The following is a 22,044-nucleotide window of genomic DNA, read 5'->3' as shown; positions in this document are numbered from 1 at the left end:
TATTCCACTGGTGGTCAGAAAGGGAATCAGGCTTTGGAAGCCTCCATATAAAAACGTCCAAAAAACCGTGAATGCCAAATGAAATGGAAACGCTTACGAGTATTTTTGCATATAAAATGTTCTCCAAGTCGATTTTTGGTAGAACAAAGTTTCCAATTTTCTGATATTCCACTGGTGATCAGGACGGGAAACGTCCAAAAAACTGTGGATGCCAAATAAAAGTGGGAGCCCTTACGAGTATTTTGGCATATAAAATGTTCTCCAAGTCAGTTTTTGGTAGAACAAATTTTCCAATTTTTTGATATTCCACTGGTGGTCAGAACGGGAATCAGACTCTGGAAGCCACCATATAAAACGGACAAAAAACTGTGAATGCCAAAGGAAAGTGGGAGCCCTTACGAGTATTTTGGCATATAAAATTTTCTCCAAGTCATTTTTTGGTAGAACAAATTTTCCAATTTTCTGATATTCCACTGGTGGTCAGGACGGGAATCTGGCTCTGGAAGCCTCCATATAAAAAAGTCCATAAAACTGTGTATGCCAAATGAAAGTGGGAGCCCTTACGAGTATTTTGGCATATAAAGTGTTCTCCAAGTCATTTTTGGTAGAACAAATTTTCCAATTTTCTGATATTCAAGTGGTTTTCAGGACGGGAATCTGGTTCTGGAAGCCTCCACATAAAAACGTCCAAAAACTGTGAATGCTAAATGAAAGTGGGAGCCCTTACGAGTATTTTGGCACATAAAATGTTCTCCAAGTCATTTTTTCGTAGAACAAATTTTCCAATTTTCTGATATTCCACTGGTGCTCAGGACGGGAATCTGGCTCTGGAAGCCTCCATATAAAAACGTCCAAAAGCTGAGAATGGCATGTGAAAGTGGAACCCCTTACGAGTAATTTGGCATATAAAATGTTCTCCAAGTCATTTTTTCGTAGAACAAATTTTCCAATTTTCTGATATTCCACTGGTTGTCAGGACGGGAATCTGGCTCTGGAAGCCTCCACATAAAAACGTCCAAAAAACTGTGACTGCCAAATGAAAGTTGGAGCCCTTACGAGTATTTTGGCATATAAAATGTTCTCCAAATCAGTTTATGGTAGAACAAATTTTAAAATTATCCGATATTCCACTGGTGGTCAGGACGGGAATCTGGCTCTGGAAGCCTCCATATAAAAACGTCCAAAAAACTGAGAATGCCAAGTGAAAGTGGAACCCCTTACGAGAATTTTGGCATATAACATGTTCTCCAAGTCATTTTTGGTAGAACAAATTTTCCAATTTTCTGATATTCAAGTGGTTTTCAGGACGGGAATCTGGTTCTGGAAGCCTCCACATAGAAACGTCTAAAAAACTGTGAATGCTAAATGAAAGTGGGAGCCCTTACGAGTATTTTGGCATATAAAATGTTCTTCAAGTCATTTTTTGGTAGAACAAATTTTCCAATTTTCTGATATTCCACTGGTGGTCAGGAAGGGAATCTAGCTCTTGAAGCCTTCATATAAAAACGGCCACAATACTGTGAATGCCAAATGAAAGTGGGAGCCCTTACGGGAATCCTCCATATAAAAACGTCCAAAAACTGTGAATGCCAAATGAAAGTGGGAGCCCTTACGAGTTTTGACATATAAAATGTTCTCCACGTCAGTTTTTTGTAGAAAAAATTTTCCAATTTTCTGATATTCCATTGGTGGTCAGGACGGGAATCAGGCTCTGGAAGCCTCCATATAAAACGGCCAAAAAACTGTGAATGCCAAATGAAAGTGGGAGCCCTCACTAGTATTTTGGCATATAAAATGTTCTCCAATTCATTTTTTGGTAGAACAAATTTTCCAATTTTCTGATATTCCACTGGTGGGCAGGACGGGAAACGTTCAAAAACTATGAATGCCAAATGAAAGTGGGAGCCCTTACGAGTATTTTGGCATATAAAATATTCTCCAAGTCAGTTTTTGGTAGAACAAATTTTTCAATTTTCTGATATTCCATTGGTGGTCAGGACGGGGATCAGGCTCTGGAAGCCTCCATATAAAACGGCCAAAAAACTGTGAATGCCAAATGAAGGTGGGAGCCCTTACGAGTATTTTGGCATGTAAAATGTTCTGCAAGTCAGTTTTTTGTAGAACAAATTTTCCAATTTTCTGATATTCCACTGGTGGTCAGGACGGGAACCTGGCTCTGGAAGCCTCCATATAAAAAAAGTCCATAAAACTATGTATGCCAAATGAAAGTGGGAGCCCTTACGAGTATTTTCGTACATAAAATGTTCTGCAAATCAGTTTTTTGTAGAACAAATTTTAAAATTATCTGATATTCCACTGGTGGGCAGGACGGGAATCTGGCTCTGGAAACCTCCATATAAAAACGTCCAAAAAACTGAGAATGCCAAGTGAAAGTGGAACCCCTTACGAGTATTTTGGCACATTAAATGTTCTCCAAGTCATTTTTTCGTAGACCAAATTTTCCAATTTTCTGATATTCCACTGGTGTTCAGGACGGGAATCTTTCTCTGGAAGCCCCCACACAAAAACGTCCAAAAAACTGTGAAGTGAAAGTGGAACCCCTTACGAGTATTTTGGCATATAAAATGTTCTCCAAGTCATTTTTTCGTAGAACAAATTTTCCAATTTTCTGATATTCCACTGGTTGTCAGGACGGGAATCTGGCTCTGGAAGCCTCCACATAAAAACGTCCAAAAAACTGTGACTGCCAAATGGAAGTGGGAGCCCTTACGAGTATTTTGGCACATAAAATGTTCTCCAAGTGAGTTTTTGGTAGAACAAATTTTAAAATTATCTGATATTCCACTGGTGGTCAGGATGGGAATCTGGCTCTGGAAGCCTCCATATAAAAACATCCAAAAAACTGAGAATGCCAAGTGAAAGTGGAACCCCTTACGAGAATTTTGGCATATAAAATGTTCTCCAAGTCATTTTTGGTAGAACAAATTTTCCAATTTTCTGATATTCAAGTGGTTGTCAGGACGGGAATCTGGTTCTGGAAGCCTCCACATAAAAACGTCCAAAATGAAAGTGGGAGCCGTTACGAGTATTTTGGCATATAAAATGTTCTCCAAGTCAGTTTTTGGTAGAACAAATTTTCCAATTTTCTGATATTCCACTGGTAATCAGGACGGGAATCTGGCTCTGAAAGCCTTCTTATAAAAACGCCAAAAAAAACCGTAAATGCCAAATGAATTTCTGATATTCCACTGGTGATCAGGACGGGAAACGTCCAAAAAACTGTGGATGCCAAACAATACTGTGAATGCCAAATAAAAGTGGGAGCCCTTACGAGTATTTTGGCATGGAAAATGTTCTCCAAGTCAGTTTTTGGTAGAACAAATTTTCCAATTTTCTGATATTTCACTGGAGGTCAGGACGGGAAACGTCCAAAAAACTTTGAATGCCAAATGAAAGTGGGAGCCCTTACGAGTATTTTGGCATATAAAATGTTCTCCAAGTCAGTTTTTGGTAGAACAAATTTTCCAATTTTCTGAGATTCCACTGGTGGTCAGGAAGGGAATCAGGCTTTGGAAGCCTCCATGTAAAAACGTCCAAAAAACTGTGAATGCCAACTGAATTTGAAGCCCTTACGAGTATTTTGGCATATAAAATGTTCTCCAAGTCAGTTTTTGGTAGAACAAATTTTCCAATTTTCTGAGATTCCACTGGTTGTCAGGACGGGAATCAGGCTTTGGAAGCCTCCATATAAAAACGCCAAAAAAAACCGTAAATGCCAAATGAATTTCTGATATTCCACTGGTGATCAGGACGGGAAACGTCCAAAAAACTGTGGATGCCAAATAAAAGTGGGAGCCCTTACGAGTATTTTGGCATATAAAATGTTCTCCAAGTCAGTTTATGGTAGAACAAATTTTCCAATTTTCTGATATTCCACTGGTGGTCAGAAAGGGAATCAGGCTTTGGAAGCCTCCATATAAAAACGCCAAAAAAAACCGTAAATGCCAAATGAATTTCTGATATTCCACTGGTGATCAGGACGGGAAACGTCCAAAAAACTGTGGATGCCAAATGAAAGTGGGAGCCCTTACGAGTATTTTGGCATATAAAATGTTCTCCAAGTCAGTTTTTGGTAGAACAAATTTTCCAATTTTCTGAGATTCCACTGGTGGTCAGGAAGGGAATCAGGCTTTGGAAGCCTCCATGTAAAAACGTCCAAAAAACTGTGAATGCCAACTGAATTTGAAGCCCTTACGAGTATTTTGGCATATAAAATGTTCTCCAAGTCAGTTTTTGGTAGAACAAATTTTCCAATTTTTTGATATTCCACTGGTGGTCAGAAAGGGAATCAGGCTTTGGAAGCCTCCATATAAAAACGCCAAAAAAAAACCGTAAATGCCAAATGAATTTCTGATATTCCACTGGTGATCAGGACGGGAAACGTCCAAAAAACTGTGGATGCCAAATGAAAGTGGGTGCCCTTACGAGTATTTTGGCACATAAAATGTTCTCCAAGCCATTTTGTGGTAGAACAAATTTTCCAATTTTCTGTTATTCCACTGGTGGGCAGGACGGGAAACGTTCAAAAAACTGTGAATGCCAAATGAAAGTGGGAGCCCTTACGAGTATTTTGGCACATAAAATGTTCTCCAAGCCATTTTTTGGTAGAACAAATTTTCCAATTTTCTGATATTCCACTGTTGGTCAGAACGGGAATCTGGCTCTGGAAGCCTCCATATAAAAAAGTCCATAAAACTGTGTATGCCAAATGAAAGTGGGAGCCCTTACGAGTATTTTCGCACATAAAATGTTCTCCAAGTCAGTTTTTGGTAGAACAAATTTTAAAATTATCTGATATTCCACTGGTGGTCAGAACGGGAATCTGGCTCTGGAAGCCTCCATATAAAAACGTCCAAAAAAACTGAGAAAGCCAAGTGAAAGAGGAACCCCTTACGAGTATTTTGGCACATAAAATGTTCTCCAAGTCATTTTTTCGTAGAACAAATTTTCCAATTTTCTGATATTCCACTGGTGGTAAGGACGGGAATCTGGCTCTGGAAGCCTCCACAAAAAAACTGAGAATGCCAAGTGAAAGTGGAACCCCTTACGATTATTTTGGCATATAAAATGTTCTCCAAGTCATTTTTTCGTAGAACAAATATTCCAATTTTCTGATATTCCACTGGTTGTCAGGAAGGGAATCTGGCTCTGGAAGCCTCCGCATAAAAACGTCCAAAAAACTGTTACTGTCAAATGAAAGTGGGAGCCCTTACGAGTATTTTGGCACATAAAATGTTCTCCAAATCAGTTTTTGGTAGAACAAATTTTAAAATTTTCTGATATTCCACTGGTGGTCAGGACGGGAATCGGGCTCTGGAAGCCTCCACATAAAAACGTCCAAAAAACTGTGAATGCCAAATGAAAGTGGGAGCCCTTACGAGTATTTTGGCATATAAAATGTTCTCCAAGTCAGTTTTTGGTAGAACAAATTTTAAAATTATACGATATTCCACTGGTGGTCAGGACGGGAATCTGGCTGTGGAAGCCTCCATATAAAAACGTCCAAAAACTGTGATTGCCAAGTGAAAGTGGGAGCCCTTACGAGTATTTTCGCACATAAAATGTTCTCCAAATCAGTTTTTGGTAGAACAAATTTTAAAATTAGCTGATATTCCACTGGTGGTCAGGACGGGAATCTGGCTCTGGAAGCCTCCAAATAAAAACGTCCAAAAAACTGAGAATGCTAAGTGAAAGAGGAACCCCTTACGAGTATTTTGGCATATAAAATGTTCTCCAAATCATTTTTTCCTAGAACAAATTTTCCAATTTTCTGATATTCCACTGGTGGTCAGGACGGGAATCAGGCTCTGGAAGCCTCCACACAAAAACGTCCAAAAAACTGAGAATGCCAAGTGAAAGTGGAACTCCTTACGAGTATTTTGGCATATAAAATGTTCTCCAAGTCATTTTTTCGTAGAACAAATTTTCCAATTTTCTGATATTCCACTGGTTGTCACTGCCAAATGAAAGTGGGAGCCCTTACGAGTATTTTGGCACATAAAATGTTCTCCAAATCAGTTTTTGGTAGAACAAATTTTAAAATTTTCTGATATTCCACTGGTGTTCAGGACGGGAATCTGGCTCTGGAAGCCTCCACATAAAAACGTCCAAAAACTGTGATTCCCAAGTGAAATTGGAAACCTTTACGAGTATTTTGGTATATAAAATGTTCTCCAAGTTATTTTCTGGTAGAACATATTTTCCAATTTTCTGAACGGGTTGTCAGAACGGGAATCTGGCTCTGGAAGACTCCACATAAAAACGTCCAAAAAACTGTGAATGCCAAATGAAAGTGGGAGCCCTTACGAGTATTTTGGCACATAAAATGTTCTCCAAATCAGTTTTTGGTAGAACAATTTTTAAAATTGTCCGATATTCCACTGGTGGTCAGGACGGGAATCTGGCTCTGGAAGACTCCATATAAAAACGTCCAAAAAACTGAGAATGCCAAGTGAAAGTGGAACCCCTTACGAGAATTTTGGCACATAAAATGTTCTCCATGTCAGTTTTCGGTAGAACAAATTTTCCAATTTTCTGATATTCCACTGGTGGTCAGAAAGGGAATCAGGCTTTGGAAGCCTCCATATAAAAACATCCAAAAAACAGTGAATGCCAAATGAAAGTGGGAGCTCTTACGAGTATTTTTGCATATAAAATGTTCTGCAAGTCAGTTTTTGGTAGAACAAATTTTCCAATTTTCTGATATTCCACTGGTGGTCAGGACGGGAATCTGACTCTGGAAGCCTCCATATAAAAAAGTCCATAAAACTGTGTATGCCAAATGAAAGTGGGAGCCCTTACGAGTATTTTCGCACATAAAATGTTCTCCAAATCAGTTTTTGGTAGAACAAATTTTAAAATTAGCTGATATTCCACTGGTGGTCAGGACGGGAATCTGGCTCTGGAAGCCTCCAAATAAAAACGTCCAAAAAACTGAGAATGCTAAGTGAAAGAGGAACCCCTTACGAGTATTTTGGCATATAAAATGTTCTCCAAATCATTTTTTCCTAGAACAAATTTTCCAATTTTCTGATATTCCACTGGTGGTCAGGACGGGAATCAGGCTCTGGAAGCCTCCACACAAAAACGTCCAAAAAACTGAGAATGCCAAGTGAAAGTGGAACTCCTTACGAGTATTTTGGCATATAAAATGTTCTCCAAGTCATTTTTTCGTAGAACAAATTTTCCAATTTTCTGATATTCCACTGGTTGTCACTGCCAAATGAAAGTGGGAGCCCTTACGAGTATTTTGGCACATAAAATGTTCTCCAAATCAGTTTTTGGTAGAACAAATTTTAAAATTTTCTGATATTCCACTGGTGTTCAGGACGGGAATCTGGCTCTGGAAGCCTCCACATAAAAACGTCCAAAAACTGTGATTCCCAAGTGAAATTGGAAACCTTTACGAGTATTTTGGTATATAAAATGTTCTCCAAGTTATTTTTTGGTAGAACATATTTTCCAATTTTCTGAACGGGTTGTCAGAACGGGAATCTGGCTCTGGAAGACTCCACATAAAAACGTCCAAAAAACTGTGAATGCCAAATGAAAGTGGGAGCCCTTACGAGTATTTTGGCACATAAAATGTTCTCCAAATCAGTTTTTGGTAGAACAATTTTTAAAATTGTCCGATATTCCACTGGTGGTCAGGACGGGAATCTGGCTCTGGAAGACTCCATATAAAAACGTCCAAAAAACTGAGAATGCCAAGTGAAAGTGGAACCCCTTACGAGAATTTTGGCACATAAAATGTTCTCCATGTCAGTTTTCGGTAGAACAAATTTTCCAATTTTCAATTTTTTCAATTTTTTCAGGCTTTGGAAGCCTCCATATAAAAACATCCAAAAAACAGTGAATGCCAAATGAAATGGAAACGCTTACGAGTATTTTGGCATATAAAATGTTCTCCAAGTCGATTTTTGGTAGAACAAAATTTCCAATTTTCTGATATTCCACTGGTGATCAGGACGGGAAACGTCCAAAAAACTGTGGATGCCAAATAAAAGTGGGAGCCCTTACGAGTATTTTGGCATATAAAATGTTCTCCAAGTCAGTTTTTGGTAGAACAAATTTTCCAATTTTCTGATATTCCACTGGTGGTCAGAACGGGAATCAGGTTCTGGAAGCCTCCATATAAAACGGACAAAAAACTGTGAATGCCAAATGAAAGTGGGAGCCTTACGAGTATTTTGGCATATAAAATGTTCTCCAAGTCATTTTTTCAACGTTCAAACAACTGTGAATGCCAAATGAAAGTGGGAGCCCTTACGAGAATTTTGGCATGTAAAATGTTCTACAAGTCAGTTTTTGGTAGAACAAATTTTCCAATTTTCTGATATTCCACTGGTGGTCAGGACGGGAATCTGGCTCTGGAAGCCTCCATATAAAAAAGTCCATAAAACTGTGTATGCCAAATGAAAGTGGGAGCCCTTACGAGTATTTTCGCACATAAAATGTTCTCCAAGTCAGTTTTTGGTAGAACAAATTTTAAAATTATCTGATATTCCACTGGTGGTCAGGACGGGAATCTGGCTCTGGAAGCCTCCATATAAAAACGTCCAAAAAACTGAGAATGCCAAGTGAAAGTGGAACCCCTTACGAGAATTTTGGCACATAAAATGTTCTCCAAGTCATTTTTTCGTAAAACAAATTTTCCAATTTTCTGATATTCCACTGGTGGTCAGGACGGGAATCTGGCTCTGGAAGCCTCCACAAAAAAACTGAGAATGCCAAGTGAAAGTGGAACCCCTTACGAGTATTTTGGCATATAAAATGTTCTCCAAGTCATTTTTTCGTAGAACAAATATTCCAATTTTCTGATATTCCACTGGTTGTCAGGAAGGGAATCTGGCTCTGGAAGCCTCCACATAAAAACGTCCAAAAAACTGTGACTGCCAAATGAAAGTGGGAACCCTTACGAGTATTTTGGCACATAAAATGTTCTCCAAATCAGTTTTTGGTAGAACAAATTTTAAAATTTTCTGATATTCCACTGGTGGTCAGGACGGGAATCTGGCTCTGGAAGCCTCCACATAAACACGTCCAAAAACTGTGATTGCCAAGTGAAAGTGGAAACCCTTACGAGTATTTTGGTATATAAAATGTTCTCCAAGTTATTTTTTGGTAGAACATATTTTCCAATTTTCTGATATTCCACTGGTTGTCAGAACGGGAATCTGGCTCTGGAAGCCTCCACATAAAAACGTCCATAAAACTGTGAATGCCAAATGAAAGTGGAACCCCTTACGAGTATTTTGGCATATAAAATGTTCTCCAAGTCATTTTTTCGTAGAACAAATTTTCCAATTTTCTGATATTCCACTGGTTGTCAGGACGGGAATCTGGCTCTGGAAGCCTCCACATAAAAACGTCCAAAAAACTGTGACTGCCAAATGAAAGTGGGAGCCCTTACGGGTATTTTGGCACATAAAATGTTCTCCAAATCAGTTTTTGGTAGAACAAATTTTAAAATTTTCTGATATTCCACTGGTGTTCAGGACGGGAATCTGGCTCTGGAAGCCTCCACATAAAAACGTCCAAAAAACTGTGAATGTCAAATGAAAGTGGGAGCCCTTACGAGTATTTTGGCATATAAAATGTTCTCCAAGTCAGTTTTTGGTAGAATAAATTTAAAAATTATCCGATATTCCACTGGTGGTCAGGACAATAATCTGGCTCTGGAAGCCTCCATATAAAAACGTCCAAAAAACTGAGAATGCCAAGTGAAAGTGGAACCCCTTACGAGAATTTTGGCCTATAAAATGTTCTCCAAGTCATTTTTGGTAGAACAAATTTTCCAATTTTCTGATATTCAAGTGGTTGTCAGGACGGGAATCTGGTTCTGGAAGCCTACACATAAAAACGTCCAAAATGAAAGTGGGAGCCCTTACGAGTATTTTGGCATATAAAATGTTCTCCAAGTCAGTTTTTGGTAGAACAAATTTTCCAATTTTCTGATATTCCACTGGTGGTCAGGACGGGAATCTGGCTCTGAAAGCCTCCATTTAAAAACGTCCATAAAACTGTTAATGCCAAATGAAAGTGGGAGCCCTTACGAGTATTTTGGCATATAAAATGTTCTCCAAATCAGTTTTTTGTAGAACAAATTTTAAAATTTTCTGATATTCCACTGGTGGTCAGGACGGGAATCTGGCTCTGGAAGCCTCCATATAAAAACGTCCAAAAAACTGAGAATGCCAAGTGAAAGTGGAACCCCTTACGAGAATTTTGGCGTATAAAATGCTCTCCAAGTCATTTTTGGTAGAACAAATTTTCCAATTTTCTGATATTCAAGTGGTTGTCAGGACGGGAATCTGGTTCTGGAAGCCTCCACATAAAAACGTCAGAAATGAAAGTGGAACCCCTTACGAGTATTTTGGCATATAAAATGTTCTCCAAGTCAGTTTTTGGTAGAACAAATTTTCCAATTTTCTGATATTCCACTGGTGATCAGGACGGGAATCTGGCTCTGGAAGCCTTCTTATAAAAACAGCCACAATACTGTGAAAGCCAAATGAAAGTGGGAGCCCTTACGAGTATTTTGGCACATAAAATGTTCTCCAAGTCATTTTTTGGTAGAACAAATTTTCCAATTTTCTGATATTCCACTGGTGGGCAGGACGGGAAACGTTCAAAAAACTGTGAATGCCAAATGAAAGTGGGAGCCCTTACGGGTATTTTGGCATGTAAAATGTTCTGCAAGTCAGTTTTTGGTAGAACAAATTTTCCAATTTTCTGATATTCCACTGGTGGTCAGGACGGGAATCTGGCTCTGGAAGCCTCCATATAAAAAAGTCCATAAAACTGTGTATGCCAAATGAAAGTGGGAGCCCTTACGCGTATTTTCGCACAAAAATGTTTTCCAAGTTATTTTTTTGTAGAACAAATTTTCCAATTTTCTGATATTCCACTGGTTGTCAGGACGGGAATCTGGCTCTGGAAGCCTCCACATAAAAACGTCCAAAAAACTGAGAATGCCAAGTGAAAGTGGAACCCCTTACGAGTATTTTGGCCCATAAAATGTTCTCCAAGTCATTTTTTCGTAGAACAAATTTTCCAATTTTCTGATATTCCACTGGTGGTCAGGACGGGAATTTGGCTCTGGAAGCCTCCACACAAAAACGTCCAAAAAACTGAGAATGCCAAGTGAAAGTGGAACCCCTTACGAGTATTTTGGCCCATAAAATGTTCTCCAAGTCATTTTTTCGTAGAACAAATTTTCCAATTTTCTGATATTCCACTGGTGGTCAGGACGGGAATTTGGCTCTGGAAGCCTCCACACAAAAACGTCCAAAAAACTGAGAATGCCAAGTGAAAGTGGAACCCCTTAGGAGTATTTTGGCATATAAAATGTTCTCCAAGTCATTTTTTCGTAGAACAAATTTTCCAATTTTCTGATATTCCACTGGTTGTCAGGACGGGAATCTGGCTCTGGAAGCCTCCACATAAAAACGTCCAAAAAACTGTGACTGCCAAGTGAAAGTGGGAGCCCTTACGAGAATTTTGGCACATAAAATGTTCTCCAAATCAGTTTTTGGTAGAACAAATATTAAAATTTTCTGATATTGCACTGGTGTTCAGGACGGGAATCTGGCTCTGGAAGCCTCCACATAAAAACGTCCAAAAACTGTGATTGCCAAGTGAAAGTGGAAACCCTTACGAGTATTTTGGTATATAAAATGTTCTCCAAGTTATTTTTTGGTAGAACATATTTTCCAATTTTCTGATATTCCACTGGTTGTCAGAACGGAATCTGGCTCTGGAAGCCTCCACATAAAAACGTCCAAAATGAAAGTGGGAGCCCTTACGAGTATTTTGGCATATAAAATGTTCTCCAAGTCAGTTTCTGGTAGAACAAATTTTCCAATTTTCTGATATTCCACTGGTGATCAGGACGGGAATCTGGCTCTGGAAGCCTTCTTATAAAAACGGCCACAATTCTGTGAATGCCAAATGAAAGTGGGAGCCCTTACGAGTATTTTGGCATAGAAAATGTTCTCCAAGTCAGTTTATGGTAGATCAAATTTTCCAATTTCTGTTATTTCACTGGAGGTCAAGACGGGAAACGTCCAAAAAACTTTGAATGCCAAATGAAAGTGGGAGCCCTTAGGAGTATTTTGGCATATAAGATGTTCTCCAAGTCAGTTTTTGGTAGAACAAATATTCCAATTTTCTGATATTCCACTGGTGGTTAGGACGGGAATCTGGCTCTGGAAGCCTCCATATAAAAACGTCCATAAAACTGTGAATGCCAAATGAAAGTTGGAGCCCTTACGAGTATTTCGGCATATAAAATGTTCTCCTTATCTATTTTTTGTAGAACAAATTTTAAAATTTTCTGATATTCCACTGGTGGTCAGGACGGGAATCTGGCTCTGGAAGCCTCCATATATAAACGTCCAAAAAACTGAGAATGCCAAGTGGAACCCCTTACGAGTATTTTGGCTATAAAATGTTCTCCGAGTCATTTTTTGGTAGAACAAATTTTCCAATTTTCTGATTTTTTTCAATGAAAGTGGGAGCCCTTACGAGTATTTTCGCACATAAAATGTTCTCCAAGTCATTTTTTCGTAGAACAAATTTTCCAATTTTCTGATATTCCACTGGTTGTGAGGACGGGAATCTGGCTCTGGAAGCCTCCACATAAAAACGTCCAAAAAACTGAGAATGCCAAGTGAAAGTGGAACCCCTTACGAGTATTTTGGCCCATAAAATGTTCTCCAAGTCATTTTTTCGTAGAACAAATTTTTCAATTTTCTGATATTCCACTGGTGGTCAGGACGGGAATCTGGCTCTGGAAGCCTCCAAATAAAAACGTCCAAAAAACTGAGAATGCCAAGTGAAAGTGGAACCCCTTACGAGTATTTTGGCCCATAAAATGTTCTCCAAGTAATTTTTTCGTAGAACAAATTTTCCAATTTTCTGATATTCCACTGGTGGTCAGGACGGGAATCTGGCTCTGGAAGCCTCCACACAAAAACGTCCAAAAAACTGAGAATGCCAAGTGAAAGTGGAACCCCTTAGGAGTATTTTGGCATATAAAATGTTCTCCAAGTCATTTTTTCGTAGAACAAATTTTCCAATTTTCTGATATTCCACTGGTTGTCAGGACAGGAATCTGGCTCTGGAAGCCTCCACATAAAAACGTCCAAAAAACTGTGACTGCCAAATGAAAGTGGGAGCCCTTACGAGTATTTTGGCACATAAAATGTTCTCCAAATCAGTTTTTGGTAGAACAAATTTTCAAATTTTCTGATATTCCACTGGTGTTCAGGACGGGAATCTGGCTCTGGAAGCCTCCATATAAAAACGTCCAAAAAACTGAGAATGCCAAGTGAAAGTGGAACCCCTTACGAGAATTTTGGCATATAAAATGCTCTCCAAGTCATTTTTGGTAGAACAAATTTTCCAATTTTCTGATATTCAAGTGGTTGTCAGGACGGGAATCTGGTTCTGGAAGCCTCCACATAAAAACGTCCAAAATGAAAGTGGGAGCCCTTACGAGTATTTGGCATAGAAAATGTTCTCCAAGTCAGTTTATGGTAGAACAAATTTTCCAATTTTCTGATATTTCACTGGAGGTCAAGACGGGAAACGTCCAAAAAACTTTGAATGCCAAATGAAAGTGGGAGCCCCTACGAGTATTTTGGCATATAAAATGTTCTCCAAGTCAGTTTTTGGTAGAACAAATTTTCCAATTTTCTGATATTCCACTGGTGGTCAGGACGGGAATCTGGCTCTGGAAGCCTCCATATAAAAACGTCCAAAAAACTGAGAATGCCAAATGAAAGTGGAACTCCTTACGAGTATTTTGGCATATAAAATGTTCTCCGAGTAATTTTTTGGTAGAACAAATTTTCCAATTTTCTGATATTCCACTGGTTGTCAGGACGGGAATCTGGCTCTGGAAGCCTCCACATAAAAACGTCCACAATACTGTGAATGCCAAATGAAAGTGGGAGCCCTTACGAGTATTTTGGCATATAAAATGTTCTCCAAGTCAGTTTTTGGTAGAACAAATTTTCAAATTTTCTAATATTCCACTGGTGGTCAGGACGGAAATTTTGTCTTTAAGCCTCCATATAAAAACGGCAACAATACTGTGAATGCCAAATGAAAGTGGGAGCCCTTACGAGTATTTTGACATATAAAATGTTCTCCAAGTCATTTTTTGGTAAAACAAATTTTCGAATTTCTGATATTCCACTGGTGGTCAGGACGGGAATCTGGTTCTGAAAGCCTCCATATAAAAACGTCCAAAAAACTGTGAATGCCAAATGAAAACCCTTGCGACTATTGTGGCATATAAAATGTTCTTCAAATCAGTTTATGGTAGAACAAATTTTCTGATATTCAACTGGTGGTCAGGAAGGGAATCTGGCTCTGGAAAATTCCATATAAAAACGTCCAAAAACTGTGAATGCCATGTGCGTGAAGATAAAATCGATTTTAACTAGCGAAGACAACACCCAGTCTGGGCGCACTTTCTGTTGTATAACAGTGTATAACAGATATGCGGAAAATAAAAACGATTTTTGTAGACGTAAAATAAAAACGATTTTTGAATATGCGAAACAAAAATGCAATTTTTTTAAATTTGTATTTATTCTTGTTTGTACCTGATAATGAACATAATTATAAGTATAAAAAAATAAAATAACTACTTTAAAGGTGTTTCAATAAAAAACTTTCGTCATCATACCAATTATTTTTTAATGGAAGAAAATTACATAGCCCACTGTGCAGCAATAAAAAATAGTGCATGCATATGAGTGACACTGCAGGAAAGGCAGTTCCAAGAGCTTTCTAAAACGCTATTACTTGGCCAAATCGATCGTGGAAAATTAGAGAAAAATCGATTTTTCTTATTTTTCAAAAGTTATCAACTAGTCCCACTGTGCGAAAACTAAAAATAGTGCAAGCTCACGGAATAGCACGTTGGAAAGCCCATGAGGTGTACTTTCAACATATAAACACTCCTGAAAGATTAATCGGGCAGATTTTTTTTAAAAAATATTTTTCCTAAAGTCAAGTGTTTTCTAGAGGGAAACATAAAATGGCCCACTGTACAGCAATAAAAAATAGTACACGCATATGAATGGCACTGCAGGAAAGGTCGTTCCAAGAGCTATCTAAAGCGCTATTACTTGGCCAAATCGATCGTGGAAAATTAGAGAAAAATCGATTTTTCTTATTTTTCAAATGTTATCAACGAGTCCCACTGTGCGAAAACTAAAAATAGTGCAAGCTCATGGAATAGCACGTTGGAAAGCCCATGAGGTATACTTTCAATATATGAACACTCCTGAAAGATTAATCGGGCAGATTTTTTTTAAAAAATATTTTTCCTAAAGTCAAGTGTTTTCAAGAGGGAAACATAAATGATCCACTGTGCAGCAATAAAAAATAGTGCACGCATATGAATGGCACTGCAGGAAAGGTCGTTCCAAGAGCTTTCTAAAACGCTATTACTTGGCCAAATCGATCGTGGAAAATTAGAGAAAAATTGATTTTTCTTATTTTTCAAAAGTTATCAACGAGTCCCACTGTGCGAAAACTAAAAATAGTGCAAGCTCATGGAATAGCACGTTGGAAAGCCCATGAGGTGTACTTTCGAGATATAAAAAGTCCTGAAAGATTAATCGGGCAGATTTTTTTTAAAAAATATTTTTCCTAAAGTCAAGTGTTTTCTAGAGGGAAACATAAAATGGCCCACTGTGCAGCAATAAAAAATAGTGCACGCATATGAATGGCACTGCAGGAAAGCTCGTTCCAAGAGCTTTCTAAAACGCTATTACTTGGCCAAATCGATCGTGGAAAATTAGAGAAAAATTGATTTTTCTTATTTTTCAAAAGTTATCAACGAGTCCCACTGTGCGAAAACTAAAAATAGTGCAAGCTCACGGAATAACACGTTGGAAAGCCCATGAGGTGTACTTTCGAGATATAAACACTCCTGAAAGATTAATCGGGCAGATTTTTTTTAAAAAATATTTTTCTTATAGTCAAGTGTTTTCTAGAGGGAAACATAAAATGGCCCACTGTGCATCAATAAAAAATAGTGCACGCATATGAATGGCACTGCAGGAAAGCTCGTTCCAAGATCTTTCTAAAACGCTATTACTTGGCCAAATCGATCGTGGAAAATTAGAGAAAAATTGATTTTTCTTATTTTTCAAAAGTTATCAACGAGTCCCACTGTGCGAAAACTAAAAATAGTGCAAGCTCATGGAATAGCACGTTGGAAAGCCCATAAGGTGTACTTTCAATATATAAACACTCCTGAAAGATTAATCGGGCAGATTTTTTTTAAAAAATATTTTTCCTAAAGTCAAGTGTTTTCTAGAGGGAAACATAAAATGGCCCACTGTGCAGCAATAAAAAATAGTGCACGCATATGAATGGCACTGCAGGAAAGCTCGTTCCAAGATCTTTCTAAAACGCTATTACTTGGCCAAATCGATCGTGGAAAATTAGAGAAAAATTGATTTTTCTTATTTTTCAAAAGTTATCAACGAGTCCCACTGTGCGAAAACTAAAAATAGTGCAAGCTCATGGAATAGCACGTTGGAAAGCCCATGAGGTGTACTTTCAAGATATAAACACTCCTGAAAGATTAATCGGGCAGATTTTTTTTTTAAAAATATTTTTCCTAAAGTCAAGTGTTTTCTAGAGGGAAACATAAAATGGCCCACTGTGCAGCAATAAAAAATAGTGCACGCATATGAATGACACTGCAGGAAAGGTCGTTCCAAGAGCTTTCTAAAACGCTATTACTTGGCCAAATCGATCGTGGAAAATTAGAGAAAAATTGATTTTTCTTATTTTTCAAAAGTTATCAACGAGTCCCACTGTGCGAAAACTAAAAATAGTGCAAGCTCAAGGAATAGCACGTTGGAAAGCCCATAAGGTGTACTTTCAATATATAAACACTCCTGAAAGATTAATCGGGCAGATTTTTTTTAAAAAATATTTTTCCTAAAGTCAAGTGTTTTCTAGAGGGAAATATAAAATGGCCCACTGTGCAGCAATAAAAAATAGTGCACGCATATGAATGGCACTGCAGGAAAGGTCGTTCCAAGAGCTTTCTAAAACGCTATTACTTGGCCAAATCGATCGTGGAAAATTAGAGAAAAATTGATTTTTCTTATTTTTCAAAAGTTATCAACGAGTCCCACTGTGCGAAAACTAAAAATAGTGCAAGCTCATGGAATAGCACATTGGAAAGCCCATGAGGTGTACTTTCGAGATATAAACACACCTGAAAGATTAATCGGGCAGATTTTTTTTAAAAAATATTTTTCCTAAAGTCAAGTGTTTTCTAGAGGGAAATATAAAATGGCCCACTGTGCAGCAATAAAAAATAGTGCATGCATATGAATGGCACTGCAGGAAAGGTCGTTCCAAGAGCTTTCTAAAACGCTATTACTTGGCCAAATCGATCGTGGAAAATTAGAGAAAAATTGATTTTTCTTATTTTTCAAAAGTTATCAACGAGTCCCACTGTGCGAAAACTAAAAATAGTGCTAGCTCATGGAATAGCACATTCGAAAGCCCATGAGGTGTACTTTCGAGATATAAACACTCCTGAAAGATTAATCGGGCAGATTTTTTTTAAAAAATATTTTTCCTTAAGTCAAGTGTTTTCTAGAGGGAAACATAAAATGGCCCACTGTGCAGCAATAAAAAATAGTGCACGCATATGAATGGCACTGCAGGAAAGCTCGTTCCAAGAGCTTTCTAAAACGCTATTACTTGGCCAAATCGATCGTGGAAAATTAGAGAAAAATTGATTTTTCTTATTTTTCAAAAGTTATCAACGAGTCCCACTGTGCGAAAACTAAAAATAGTGCAAGCTCACGGAATAGCACGTTGGAAAGCCCATAAGGTGTACTTTCAATATATAAACACTCCTGAAAGATTAATCGGGCAGATTTTTTTTAAAAAATATTTTTCCTAAAGTCAAGTGTTTTCTAGAGGGAAACATAAAATGGCCCACTGTGCAGCAATAAAAAATAGTGCACGCATATGAATGGCACTGCAGGAATGCTCGTTCCAAGAGCTTTCTAAAACGCTATTACTTGGCCAAATCGATCGTGGAAAATTAGAGAAAAATTGATTTTTCTTATTTTTCAAAAGTTATCAACGAGTCCCACTGTGCGAAAACTAAAAATAGTGTAAGCTCATGGAATAGCACGTTGGAAAGCCCATGAGGTGTACTTTCGAGATATAAAAAGTCCTGAAAGATTAATCGGGCAGATTTTTTTTTAAAAATATTTTTCCTAAAGTCAAGTGTTTTCTAGAGGGAAACATAAAATGGCCCACTGTGCAGCAATAAAAAATAGTGCACGCATATGAATGGCACTGCAGGAAAGGTCGTTCCAAGAGCTTTCTAAAACGCTATTACTTGGCCAAATCGATCGTGGAAAATTAGAGAAAAATTGATTTTTCTTATTTTTCAAAAGTTATCAACGAGTCCCACTGTGCGAAAACTAAAAATAGTGCAAGCTCATGGAATAGCACATTGGAAAGCCCATGAGGTGTACTTTCGAGATATAAACACTCCTGAAAGATTAATCGGGCATATTTTTTTTAAAAAATATTTTTCCTAAAGTCAAGTGTTTTCTAGAGGGAAACATAAATGACCCACTGTGCAGCAAGAGCTTTCCGTATTTATATCCAGACATTCCATTCATTTTTCGCGTTATTTGAGTCCTTTTAGAAATGAACAAAAAATATCAATTAAATGAAAACAACTTCTTGCCTGTAATATTGAATAATTCTGACAAGAAGCGGGTGTAGCCTTAAGGCTGTATTTCTGTAGTTTTACGAAGCTGTTCTACCTCCTTATTGTACCATGGTAAATCTGCGCACATTACCAAACTCTCATGTAGTCTGGTAATGTGCAGTACATTTAGACTTATGAAAAATGTTAGAGGGAACTAGCTATAATCTGTGCACTTTACCAAACTATCGCTAACATCGATGTTTTTCCCGATAGTTTGGTAATGTGCAATACATTTAGACATAGGAAAAATGTTGGAGGGAACTAGCTATAATCCAAACTATCGCTAACATCGATGTTTTTCCCGATAGTCTGGTAATGTGCAATACATTTAGACATATGAAAAATGTTGGAGGGAACTAGATATAATCCAAACTATCGCAAACATCGATGTTTTTCCCGATAGTCTGGTAATGTGCAATACATTTAGACATATGAAAAATGTTGGAGGGAACAAAGTATAATCCACGGTACAATAATAAGGTAAGGTAGAGCTCCCAGCTAATAACAATTTGTTTTATAAGTGTGGCCGACTTCAGCCAATTTTGTGTATGTATTTGTTTGTAAAATCAATGATTGGAAGAAATTTATATTGCTGGACGCGCATTAATAATATTAACCAGATTTGCCATGGAATTGAAATATTGAACACTTAGGGTCATATTTATGTGAGAACATCCAGGCATTTCATTCATCTTTCGCTTTATTTGATTCATTTTAGAAGAGGACAAAAAATATCAAAAAATGAAAACAATTTGTTGCCTATAATTTTGAATAATTCTTTCAGGTAGCGGGTATAGCCTTAAGGCTGTGTTTCTGTAGTTTTACGAAGCTGTTCTACCTCCTTATTGTACCATGGTAAATCTGCCACATTACCTAACTATCACTAACATCGATGTTTTTCTCGATAGTCTGGTAATGTGCAGTACATTTAGACATATGAAAAATGTTAGAGGGAACTACCTATAATCTGTGCACATTACCAAACTATCTTTATTGTTATGTTGATTTGTATTGAAGAACAGGACACCGAAGTTTGGGTAGGTATACATTTTTGTGAATTTTTATTGTTTAATATTAATAAAATTCTTCACCTTTTCAGACAAAAACACGAATTGTATGGATGAGAGAACAGCTTTTGAAAAATGAAAATTGGTTAATAAAAAGAAAATGCGAAATATGCATCGGATGTTGGAGGGAAATATTGTAATTGTTGATTTGCATTGAAGAACAGGACACCGGAAGCTTGGGTAGGTATACATTTTTGTGAATTTTTATTGTTTAATTTTAATAAAATTCTTCACCATTTCAGACAGAAACACGAATTGTATTGCCATGGATGGGAGAAAAACTCTTGAAAAATGAAAATTGGATAATAAAAAGAAAATGCGAAATATGCATCGGATGTTGGAGGGAAATTTTGTAATTGTTGATTTGTATTGAAGAACAGGACACCGGAAGCTTGGGTAGGTATACATTTTTGTGAATTTTTATTGTTTAATTTTAATAAAATTCTTCACCTTTTCAGACAGAAACACGAATTGTATTGCCATGGATGGGATAATAAAAACAAAATACGAAATATGCATCGGATTCTCTTCAAATGTTACGCATCCTAATATTGATGACACATGATCGGTGTGAAAATGGGATATATGTTCAACCTCCTCCACAACGAGTCAGCATTTTGATTAACAGAGCGGTGATAAAAAGCATTGAAGAACAAGACACCTGGAGCTTAGGTAGGTATATATTTTTGTGAATTTTTATTGTTTAATTTTAATAAAATTCTTCACCTTTTCATACAGAAACTTGAAAATTGCACAATGAAAACAAAATGCGAAATATGCATCGGATTCTCTTTATTTTACGCATCCCAATATTGATGACACATGATCGGTGTGAAGATGGGATATATATAGAACTAAATGGTAATAAAAGGCAAAATAAGCATCCGAATCTCTTCAAATTTTACACTTCGGAACAACAAGATGTGGTATGAAGATGTTGGATATTGGTCTTATTCTGGTACCTCCGCCACAAATGATCACAATTTTAAATACTTATAGCTCTCATAACATGCGGAACAAGTCAGTGATTCTATGTGAACTTGGTATATTAAAATATTTCTGTCAACCAGAGATCAATAGTGGAATTTTGTTTTGAGTTACCGACAAAAGTCAGTGAAATTGAAATGCTTATAATGTCGGTAATTACGAGTTTTTTTTCGGAAAGTTAGCGATGAAATCAAAGTAGTATGTAAGACCTACCAATGTTGTCAACTTTAACTTATTGTTTATATCCAGATTTTGGATTTCGAAGTTAAAGATTTTTGTCGGTAACTCAAAAAATGAGTTAGAGAATCCCACTATTGATGTGAATATAAGATTTATCAGCCTTTTGCTATGTCCGCCACAAAAAATTTAAATCTATAAATATAAGCATAAAATTGATAATAAATGTTCGTTTTTCTTTAAAGTTTGCACTATTCTTATCCATATTGGATTAGGTGGGACACTTCGGCCAACTATGTATGTTACATCCAGCACATTTCAACATTTTCGACAATTATCACATATCTATCTTATGTGTAGTAGAGGAAGTACTCAATGTATGCTCTGTTACAGAAATGCAAGGATTTAAAACTATTTAATAAGATAACTAATTTTCCTTTGAGGTATTGAAAAAAAGCAAAAACCAGTAAATGATTGCTGGGTTTGGAACAGACAAAAAGTCCAAATCTGGCACGTTGTTAGGATAATATTGTCCTATTCTTTCGGAACCTTTCCAAGTCAAGCATGTTGAAATATGTATTTGAGTAAACGGACATTGAGGGTATACATCTGTCCATAGAACCGACTGATACTTTTTAACTTGTTTTTTATATTGCACACAATTTTTTCAATTTGATATACCAAATCGTATATTGTACATTTTGTATTTTTTAAGTCTTTTCGCAAAAGTGTAGAAAATCAAATTAGTGTATACTTTATAACAACCTCTATCGGGAAAAACATCGATGTTTGCGATAGTTTGGATTATATCTAGTTCCCTCCAACATTTTTCATATGTATAAATGTATTGCACATTACCAGACTATCGGGAAAAACATCGATGTTAGTGATAGTTAGGTAATGTGGCAGATTTACCATGGTGCAATAAGGAGGTAGAACAGCTTCGTAAAACTACAGAAACACAGCCTTAAGGCTATACCCGCTACCTGAACGAATTATTCAAAA

General features: G+C 37.2%; 1 long non-coding RNA gene across 1 annotated transcript; it reads left to right on the top strand.

Annotated features, from left to right (window-relative positions):
• Window positions 1–19,686: 19,686 nt before the first annotated feature.
• Window positions 19,687–21,787, top strand: LOC131801337 (uncharacterized). The gene is made up of 5 exons (XR_009341796.1): window positions 19,687–19,845; window positions 19,908–20,055; window positions 20,118–20,271; window positions 20,334–20,547; window positions 20,614–21,787. It is a non-coding gene; the product is annotated as an uncharacterized LOC131801337 (long non-coding RNA).
• The last annotated feature ends 257 nt before the right edge of the window (window positions 21,788–22,044 follow it).

Source organism: Musca domestica, unplaced genomic scaffold (genome assembly GCF_030504385.1).
Source record: "Musca domestica strain aabys unplaced genomic scaffold, Musca_domestica.polishedcontigs.V.1.1 156, whole genome shotgun sequence".
Lineage (NCBI taxonomy): Eukaryota > Metazoa > Arthropoda > Insecta > Diptera > Muscidae > Musca > Musca domestica.
The sequence above is the reverse complement of the archived record's forward strand: the minus strand, read 5'-3'. Positions and strand labels throughout refer to the sequence as shown.